Raw genomic sequence first — 11,139 nt, 5'->3', positions numbered from 1 at the left:
GGGCCATCCGTTTCTCCAGACCTTTCCTCCAATCTTCCTCTCCCGTTGGCCGCGACTTCAGCCACTTCTGGCAGGATGTAGAGGCGGCTTACATGGGCTGGTGGTTTCAGGGTATACCTGGCCTGGTGGATCCGCGCCGTCAGCCTCTTCTGGCAGGATGCAGAGGCGGCCTCCACAGTTGGTGCTGACCAGGTACCCTCTTTGTGGTGGTGAGCCAAGGCCCCATAAACAGGCGTGCTCTCTGGTCGCAGGTGAGCCAAGGCCCTTTTCTACGGACGGGCCCCACTGGTTGCAGACGAGCCAAGCCCCTAAACAGGCTGGCCCTGGTGGTGGTGCCACTGGTGTAACTATTTACACTGCGAGAGTTTGTGGCTATAGCAAGTTCATAGCCTTAAGTTTAGTTCTCACAATAGTTTTTGTGGGCACATGCTTAAACGTTGCAAAACAAAACTTTTCAAAACTGGTCAAAACAGTAACTTCTTACTTTACTTTGCTTTACTCCTCTTTTTCACTAGGGCGAGGGCACGTTGGGCACTGGCACCTGTGACTTTCTTGCTCTTTGTCTCTTTCTTCATCTGTAGGATCTTTATCTTTCCGTTCTTGGTCTTCATCTGTTTCTACATCTGGTTCTTTATCTCTATCTTGTCTTTCTTGTCTTTCTTGTCTTTCTTGTCTTTCTTGTCTTTCTTGTCTTTCTTGTCTTTCTTGTGGCATGGGATGGCTGTAGGGTTTGCTGGTACGTAAGGCTACATCAAGTGCGTACAATCCCCTTTCACCTTGGTGCATGGTAAACTGTACCGAATCTCCCATTTTCAGATTTCTGCAAGGGTGTCCTCTTGGCAGATGAGCGTTCACATCTCTGCGGTTTACAAATATCCCTTCTTTTATTCCTGGTGCTACAATGAAGCCATAGCCGCTTTTCAAGTTGAAATCTTCCACTACGCCATAACACAGGGGTCCTCTAGCCTGGGCTTTGGACTCTCTCAACAAACGCTTCTCCTTTAGGTCTCTGGCGGTGACTGCTCTCTGTTCAGGAGACTGTGGTGCTGGAGCAAACTGTGTTCTTCTGCGCCGTGTCTTGCGGGCTGGATCCATGCCTGTGGGCTCCCAGGTGAAGCTCTTAGGCAGCTCTTCTCCTGCAGAGGGGGTCAGGTCCTCCTCGTCCCAGCGGGAGTATGGCAGCATTTCCGGCTCTGAATACACATCTGCTACTGGTGGCACTGGAGTCGGAGTCAACCCTTCTGCTTCCTGGCCTCCTCTCCCCCTTAGTTCTTCCTGGCACTCCAGCTGTGGCAGTGCTGGGGATGGATGCTCTTCAGCCGGCCCAGGTGAGGGACTCCTTGGTGTAGCTGCTGCAGGAGTTAGCAGGAGACTCTTTGGGGTATGCGGAGGGGGTATGTATTGGCTCACCAACCATTGTGGAAATTTGGCCTCCAGGTCAGCCTTCATCTGCCAATATGCAGGGTCTTCACCCACCGTGGGCTGCCTATCAGAAACCTCTGTGGACCGGGGAGCGGTGTCTGCTCTGGCCTTACAGGCCGGGGTAAATGCTGAGGTAGTCTTTCCTTGGCGGGCCGCGCCTGGCATGGCGGCGGCCTGGTCTTGGCGGGCCGCGCCCTGGATGGCGGCGGCCTGGTCTTGGCGGGCCGCGCCCTGTATGGCGGCGGCCTGGTCTTGGCGGGCCGCGCCCTGTATGGCGGCGGCCTGGTCTTGGCGGGCCGCGCCCGGGATGGCGGCGGCCTGGATCAGTGTCGCTGTTGCAGGGGGCTCTGTGCAGGCTGGGCTGGACGTCGCTGCAGCAGTCTGGGCTTGGCGGGCCGCGCCCTGTATGGCGGCGGCCTGGTCTTGGCGGGCCGCGCCCTGTATGGCGGCGGCCTGGTCTTGGCGGGCCGCGCCTGGCATGGCGGCGGCCTGGTCTTGGCGGGCCGCGCCCTGTATGGCGGCGGCCTGGTCTTGGCGGGCCGCGCCTGGCATGGCGGCGGCCTGGATCAGTGTCGCTGTTGCAGGGGGCTCTGTGCAGGCTGGGCTGGACGTCGCTGCAGCAGTCTGGGCTTGGCGGGCCGCGCCCTGTATGGCGGCGGCCTGGTCTTGGCGGGCCGCGCCCAGGATGGCGGCGGCCTGGTCCTGGCGGGCCGGGCAGGGCATCGCTGCAGGGACTGGGTCTTGGTGGGCCGAGCAGGGCATCGCTGCAGCCGCTGGGGCTTGGTGGGCCGCACCTGGCGTGGCTGCGGCCTGCTTCAGCGTCGCCGCACCGGACGCCTCTTCAGGGACCGCGGACGTGGCAGCAGGGGTCGGGGCACTTGCGCGGGCCGGGGCATCATTCGACTCACCCGTTGTTGGTAGCACTGGGGTCTGCGTCGTCGCCGTCCCGCCTGACACTCGGCATGCAGCTCTCCCTTCATAGGCCCGAACCGCCGCGGTCAGCTCCTGCAGTTCCATCCGTTCCTCCCGAATCTGCTCCACGACCCGGGTCTCCAGCCGGTTGCAAAACTGGGCCAGCTCTCGGTACCACCAGGCAGCGGAGCCTGGTTCTGGGTTCCTGCGGTCAGACGCCATTTCTTCTGCGCCGTCTTCTGCACGGTCTCCCAGCAGTGGACTCTTCGCTGCCTCCTGTAACAAGCTGTCCAGTTTCTGCTCTGCCTCTTTCAGCAGCTCCTCTCTCAGCAGCAGGCTTGTGGCTTCCTTTCCTTCCCGCCGTCTCTCGACGCTTCCACTCTCATAGCTGGCAAGGTCAGAACCCTGCAGGGGATCTCTGGGTAGCCACACCTCTTCGTGGGCGGTAACTTCTTCCAGCGCGGGCTGCTGTTGTTTTTCAGCGCGCTTTTCATGGTGGCAATATGGCGGCGCTTCCAATTTTTCAAGCGGACCGCCCAGGCACATGGTCACCTGTCTGGACAGGTCTAGTCCTTATCCTGTTCGTGACGCCAGATGTGAAGCCCCGCTGGTGTTGTATCAGTGCATACCTTCAGGGACTCCACGTAGCTGGTGCTGGTCACAGGTAGGGAATCTTCAGTTTTGATCGTGACGCCACTCTCAGATTTGCGGCCAGAGGGGACCGCCACTGCAGATTAGGAGGCACCTGGGGCTGATGGTGGGTGCAGTCGGGTGTAGTAGCCTCCTGAGAGTGAGGCAAGCCCCAGGGCCCTTTGTAAAGCTGTAGTACCACAAGTCGCAGAATGACCACACACAGGCAGAGTGTCTTTCAGGGTTTTTACTCACTTCAGGTGGCAGGGTGAGTAACCCGGGCGTAGCTGGGATGAACCAGGTGGGAACCAGGTATCCTTCCGGCTGACTGTATGAGGGTGACTACAAACTCGCCTTCCTTAGCCCTTGGTGGTTTGGGGTGACCCCGACTTTGAGTCCCTATGGGGGTCACCCAGGGAAGATGCTCCAAGCCTCTCTCCCCTTCTTGTGTTGCCGTGTGCTTGTTCCCCGGGCCAGGCCACTCCAGCCTCTTGCCTCCTGTGACCTATGGGCCCTACTTGCGGTTACGTGGCTGCGGCTTTTGGTTGTTGTGGTGTGGGCTGTAAGAGCCCCACACCGGCAGGTTTAGCAGGGAAAGGTGAATCTATCCTCGCTTCGGGATCTGCCGCCCGGTTGGGCCTGGTGCTCTCTAGAAGTCTCCGTACTTCCCACTCCGTGCACTCTCTAGCTGAAGCTGGCTTTCAGGCAGCACTTCTAGTTGACCGTTCTCCCCCGTCTGTAGCCACTGCGCGGGCGCTGTTAGACAGCATCAGCCCCACAGGTCTGCTCCTCACTGAGCCCTCTGGAGTTCTCCCTCTAACTGACTCACTGCTCCTCCTCTCCTGTTCTTGCCTACGCCACCTAGCAACCAGATTCTCCACCACACCCCTTGAGAGGAGATGGAGGCTTTTTAACCCCCTGCCACTATTCCAGTGGAGGTATAGGCTTTGCCCCCTCCTGGGATCCCCAGGGGTCCTCTCATGGGTACATGTGTGAGACCTGATCACTATGCGCCTGTGTTCCACACCCCTGTCAGCCTTCTGGATTACCTGTATTGTACTGTCCCCAGCATGGGTGCAGTACTCAGTGGTGCCTGACCAGGTCAGGGGCGCCACAGCAGCACCACTGCATTGCACACTCAAACTCATTGTTACTAAGCCATTATACTAGCAAACACTGAGTAAACTTAGTGGCATCCTAAAAGTAGCTGTTGGACTTCCATTAGTGTCCCACTGGTGCAAAGCTATTTGCAGCACCACTGCATTGCACACTCCTGCTCTGTTTTTAATAAGCTATAATAATAGCAAAAAATGCTAACAGTTAGTGGCATCCAAAAAGTGGCTGTTGTACTCCATTTGTGCCCCAATGGTGCCAAGCTATTTCTAACACCTCTGCATGACACCCTCTTGCACATTTTGCAATGCTATTTTTAAAGCAAGCTCATGGAATTCTTTGCTGCATTTCACCATTAGGAGGGATAGAAAGTGAGGCTTCCTTTACTGTCCTGGTACACACAGAACACGGCCACTGTACCCACCTGCCCACTTTTGCCACGCTATTTAATTTGCCCAAGGAGCTGACACTTTTTCTGCCATCCTAAAATAGTCTGGAACACTAAGTTAGTGTTCCTTTGCTGCCAAGCAAGGTACAACACATGTGCGTTCTACACTCCTTTCCATTTGTGGAACACAATAATTAACTGAAGGTAGTCCAGCCAATCATTCACAAAGGTGCAGGCGTGGATATAATGTTGCCTTCATCCAATGGTGGTTCTCTCGATGTCTGACAGCTCAACAATACCATCTGTTTCCACTTACAAAACAAGTGACGACCTGGCAATCACACTCCCGCTTACGGGTAAAGGGGTGGAAGTTCATCGTGAAAAAGCATGTGTGACTGCTGTTACCACAGTCACAGCAGATGAAGAGCACGCAGATGCACTTGATGGAGCAGGCGGTGGTTGCACAGCCCCGCTAGGCCGCATTGTAGCACAGTGAAATTCCCTTTGCGACTTATGCTTCATTTTAAGTCTTGTATTTGGTGGGATCGACAGTATGCAGCAAAACCACGCAACATGAAAAGCACTGTTTGCAGTTGGGTTCATAAATGATTATTTCACTTTCCCAAAACAAACAATAAGAACCATGCATTAAATTGAAATAATAGAACAATCTAATCAGTGGCCTACTGCTTGCTAAGCCCTCTGCGTAGCAGCAGTAATTGTGTGTTTGTGCGTGTGTGTGCGTGTGTGTGTGTGTGTGCGAAGACAACTAACTAGTGGCGCATCACAAGAGCTTCCCAGTTATCTACCTAAACATAGACAAAACACATCACCCACCCTGAATACCCTTGTTAGCTGAAGCCTCACAGATAAGGCAGATGATAACAGTGTGAATGCAAACCACACAGCTCTGCAACACAGTCATGTAAATATTGAAAAGCAACATTCAATGCAAACATGTGTCGCTGTCCCTCTATGATTTAAACTGTACGTGACAATTTGACAGTGCAGAGGCAGCAAGTATGATTGTCTATATAGTCGTCCTACCCAGAATAGATATGTGTTTTCATAATAGAACAAAGTTTTGCGTGCACGCATTATAGTCTGGACACAGCCTACCGTACCCGGGTAATGTGATGTGCAGTTGCCATAAATACAGACTTTACGCTCCTATCATGGTTAACAGAATAGACAGCACCGGAAGAATTTTGGTCTTTGGCACAGGATGCTGCTCACTGGCGTTACGGTACTCCTCAAAAAACTCCAAAATGACTCCCCTCACAATTGAACGAAGTGTTTCCGCGGTTGCTCCTTCCTGTGTGCCGATTTACCCCAGCCGCAGCCTAACTCCAGTGTTTCGCCAACTGAGTATGCTCTGCCTGACTATGTCATTCCTGAGGCAAAGTCTTAATTTTGGGCTACAGCGCATGCTCGTTTGGACTGTGCCTGAGTCATTCTGAGACTTGCGGCTCAACACACTTACACAGGGCCCTGGTGCTTGACTCACTCTCGGGAGGCCACTAAAACTAACTGCACCCAACATCAGCCCCAGGTGTCCCCTTACACTGCAGTGGCGGTCCCCACTGACCGCAATACCGAGAGTGGCGTCACGAAAATACATATAAAGAAGCAATCTAAGTGTGACCAGACTCTTCCTCCACGTGGAGTCCCTGAAGGTAATGCACCAACACAACACCTGTGGGACTTCACACTGAATGAGAAAAGACTCTTTGCACAGGTACTTGCACTCCGTGCTGGGTCTAAGTCCTGTGTTGTGCCTAGACAGCATGCTGAAGCGGATAGTCTTTTTTCAGAAACTGTATTTCATGCTACTGAGCATGCTCAGGCACTTACTGCATCACAGGCTAGGTCGGGTAATGAACTCTTTGGCCCTGCCCATGATGTGGGGAGCCCATAAAGACCACAGGGCATCAGGTGTCCTGACAATTTGGCCAGGCCACTCTCAACAGGCTTGCAGAGGGCTGCCCCTATGACTTGTCACCTGATTGTTGTTGGTCAGACGATGACTATTGAGGTGTTTTGGTTGTGGCAGACATGAGGTCATCATTCAAGTGGCGGTTCAAAATAGGACGCTAGTTATGCCACTCATGACGTGTCACTCTGCTTTTGTCTCCAGGAGGTGCATTGTGGTCCACCCTGGTTTCGGGCGGACCCAGGTTAAAAAAAGGGCTGGAGCCAAGAAGAAGGTGCCCAGTCTTCTATTATGCTCCGAAAGAGCACACCTCCATGTGTTGAACCCATTGCAGCTTTAGGCCAGAGGTAGGCAGTGATAGGTCATCGATGCAGGCCGCCACCACAGTTGGTAACGCAGAACGTTTAAGAACAGCTCCTGTCCTACCAGTCCTGCTAGTGCAGCCCAGTGGCATAAACAGGCCTGCTGCTGCTGATACGTCTGCTGTCCACAGGTGTGTCCCCTATGCACACAGACTGTGTAACCAATGGCCCCTGTGTTGTTAACAGGGAGTTCCGGGGCTGGGTGGTCGTGTGGACCCTGTCACGTTAACAGGGCTCCAAGTCTCCAGATCCGAGTTGCGTCTAACTCGGTTCAGGCTACTATTTGTTTGAGAGTCAACCTGCTCTGTATCCTCCACCTAACCTTCCAGTTGCCAACCTCTCCTTTTCCATCTTTGAGCACGGTGGACACCGAATGGCGATTGGGATATCTACCTTTCTCTTTCATTTCTTCTTAATATTTTTGATATAGCAGTAACATAGTGTATACCACCTTATCCAAATCTGCCAGTCCCACCGTAACAGATGTTGTTTCTTCAGCAAATGTTAATGTTGCTTAACCACCAAACCCACGGACACAAACTTTTTTACGCTTTCCAACACACCTGTTCCCCTTTCCACCAGCATCTGTCCTTTTTCAACTCAGTTTGTATATGACCAAAAATGCAACTCTGCAGAGACACCGTACTCAACGCCGTCTCAGCACAGCAGCCAGCCCTCGGTCCCTCAGATGTGGACAAGTAAGACCATTTCCTCCTATCGATGAAAAAGCGTTGAGATTCACTCTGTGCACCACTGATGTTTAGTGGAAAAGCAGATGTAAGATTGCGTACCACCTTCTGCTGATACTCCTGTATACGTGCGTCCCTTTCTATGGCAGGAGTTATTTTGCAAAATTTTGTGTTGTACCGGGGATCTAACAGTGTGGCAACCCAGTAGTCAGCATGACTTGGAATTCGTACAATCCGAGGGTCATGTTGTTGGTAGTGCAGAAAGAAGGCACTCATGTGTCTTGAGCATCCAGGAGGACCAAGTCCTTGGTGTGTTGGTGGCGGAGAGGTGAGAATCGTGCCTCCTTCCTCTGCCCTCTCCCCACAACCTCGCACAACCAAAATGTGAGCAAGCTCTCACTAATCTGCTGAGTCTTCCATGCCCATCGCCAGTTCATCCTCCATTTCTTCCTGGGCTCCTGCACCTTCCTCAACTGTTTTGCTGATACTATGCTCCCTTGATAATCCCTCTCCCCCACCGTTCCATGACTGCCACCAAGGTGCCGCTGACCGTCTGGACCTTGTAGATCTTGTTATCCCTTCCGCATATGACTCCTCCAGTACTTCCTCCCTTCCTCTTGGACCAACACCTGACTCCGAATAATACTTACAGTGTGTTCCATCATGTAGATGACCAAAATTGTCACGCTGAGAATGTCATCGCCAGTGTTAAACATCTGCGTCGACATTTGTAAACTGTGTAGAACGGTGCATATGTCCTTGATCTGACACCACTCCAGCAGCCTGATGTGCACCACCTCTGGATCAAGTTAGCCCAGGGTAAACGTCATAACGTATTTCAGCTGGGCTCTGCGGTGCTGCCACAGATGCTGCAACATGTGCAGATTAAAATTCCTGCATGTGGGAACATCGCAATTCTGACGTCTAACCGCCAGACCTTAAGACTTGAGGAGCAATGAAAGTTGTTGAGCTACTGGGTGCGAACGATGGAAGTGAGCACATAGTGAGCGTGCCCGCTGTTCAAGGCCATGTAGGCCGGGATGTTGTTTTAAAAATTGCTGGAGAATCAGATTAAACACGTGAGCCATACAAGTCACGTGTGTCACATGGGCCTGACGAAGGCACGCTGCCATGTTTGCATCATTGCCGCACACGGCTGTTAAGTCACCACCGTAGTCCGCTACGTCAATTTGTACTCCTGTCGCAAGGTGACAACGTGTTCCTTTCGTGCATAGTGCTGATGATGGGAGAGGAGTCGACGCCAGCGGCGCAGGTGGACACAGGTTATGCTCACCCACTGGGATGCGTTACCTTGACAGATGCAGAACCACAGGCTGAATGCAGGTGGTGGGTATCTCACAGATGAAGTACCATCATTCAGCTACAACCAATGGGAAGACACAACACCCTTTTTTAGGCCCCTCCTGTCTGAAGAGTGAAGACCACTGCCAGACATAGCTATGAACCTCTGGTTACTGTTACCCCCAGTTTAGTTTTATGAGTTTGTGTGCTTGTTACCTGACTACTTTTCCTGCTTGCTGTTTAGGTACCTCGTTGGCCGATTTGCATTTCACCTCTGCTTGTTTTCTGATTAAGTCCTGTCCCTCCCATTCTGTTCCTCTTTCTCAATTTATGTTTTGACCTGCATGACTACTATTCTCTGGAACTGCAGCCTTCCACAGGTATTGATCAACTTGGGCCCTGTGTCATTCAACATCACTGTATAGGGATTAAAGGGTTTCAGGGTTCTGGGGGTCCAGCTTGGTGAGTGGGTTCCCTCTAGCCTATCCTTTACAGCCCATCTGAGTGTGTCGATCAAGGCTGGCGTTACACCGTGCCCTCAACAGAAGGACATGTAGGCCGGGATAGTGTTTTAAACATTGTCGGAGATTCGGATTCAACACGTGAGTCATACAAGGCACGTGTGTCACATTGCCCTGAAGAAGGGCCGCAGACTGTTTAGCATCATTGTCGCACCCGGCATTCCCTGGCTGCTGGTTGAGTGGAGACAACCATTGATGAAACTCGGTCTCACTCTACAGAGCTAACCGTCCACAACTCCTCAGCGGTGTTTCACATTTCCCCTACATTTCAAAGTAAACATTTGACCGCCTGATGGCCTTGAGCTCTGCTGCCAGCATAGTAAGGAGGTGTGTGGGATTCCTTGGGCACAGTTACAAGGAAGGGTGGCCTGACCACACAGGGTTTGGGCTGAGGTGCAGGAACAACACGAGGTTGATGAGGCAGAAGCAGTGGAGGAACTTGTACATACAGAGGAAGGATTTAAACACACAACTCGTGGGGACGGAAAGACTTGTACAGCAGACACTTCTCCATCTATCACCATAGTTACCCAGTGCCCAGTCAGCGACATGTAACGCCCCTGTCCATGCTTACTGTTCCAAGTATCTGTGGTGAAATTCACCCTGTAACACAGAGTTTCTCAAGTAAGCGGTGATGTTGTGTGCGACCTGCTGTGTTAGCGCGGGCACCCCTTTCTTGGAGAAGGAGTGGCAAATGGCCATCGGCTCTTGGGGCACTGCAATGGGCATAAGGTCTCGAAAATCCTCGGTGATAAAAGGGTATAAAGGCAGCCTTTCTGTAGCCAACAAGTTTGAGATGCCGAAACAATACCTTTTAGGCATGACATGCACTTCGAAAATCATGTAAAAAACAGCGAGGGGACTCCAACCACAGTCTCCCTCGTTGCCACTAATTGGGCCACACACATCCCACTTGACTGTCATCAGTTGATCCCCCTTTTCAAAATGAAAAAGATGCTTTGCATGAAGCACTCTCAAAAATACGTGTGCCTTTCGCGTCCTCTGGCTGACCCAGGGGAAGAAAAGTCCTCTGAGAGCCATGACTTGTTCATCTTGGTTCTTTTAGAAACACAGCGAGGGGACTCCAACCACAGTCTCCCTCGTTTCCACTAATTGGGCCACACACACCCCACTTGACTGGCATCAGTTGATCCCCCTTTTCAAAATGAAAAAGATGCTTTGCATGAAGCACTCTCAAAAATGCGTGTGCCTTTCGCCTCCCCTGAATGACCCAGGGGAAGAAAAGTCATCTGAGAGCCATGCCAACGTTGTCAGTGGACAGACACATGTGCTTATCTGCCAGCAGACCCCCAGCAGCACTGAAGACAGGTTCCGAGAGAACGCGGGCTGCAGGACACGACAAGATCCCCAAGGCGTACGTGGCAAGCTCAGGCAATTTATCCAGATTGGAAGCCTAAAGTGAGCAGGGCTCAAGTTGCACAGTAATGGCATCGATGTTTCCTTGCATATACTCATATATCTGTGTCTCCTCCTCTTTTTCCTTGTCCAGCTCTTTTGTTTTCGCATGAGTATATGTCCTTGTCACTTTCCCATGTGTTTGTGTTGTGTTGTGAGTTGTTTGTCACCTTTTGGACACCTTTGAGGGTGTTTTCTAGGTGTTTTTATGTGTTTGTGATTGCCTGCCATTGTTTCCTATGCGGTTCGAGTGGTTCGCCGAACCGAACTCGAACGAGACCTCCGTTCGGCGAACCGAACTCGAGCCGAACCGCGACCGGTTCGCTCATCTCTAATGGTAACCTCTGCTTCAATGGAAACATTGTGCTGAGGGGTATAGGAATTTAAAAATAAATTAGGAGTCTCAATTTACTAAGGCAATGCTAATCAGAGTCATTTATTAGAGAACTTG

This window comes from Anomaloglossus baeobatrachus, chromosome 2 (assembly GCF_048569485.1).
Source record: "Anomaloglossus baeobatrachus isolate aAnoBae1 chromosome 2, aAnoBae1.hap1, whole genome shotgun sequence".
NCBI lineage: Eukaryota > Metazoa > Chordata > Amphibia > Anura > Aromobatidae > Anomaloglossus > Anomaloglossus baeobatrachus.
This window is presented reverse-complemented; position numbering follows the sequence as displayed.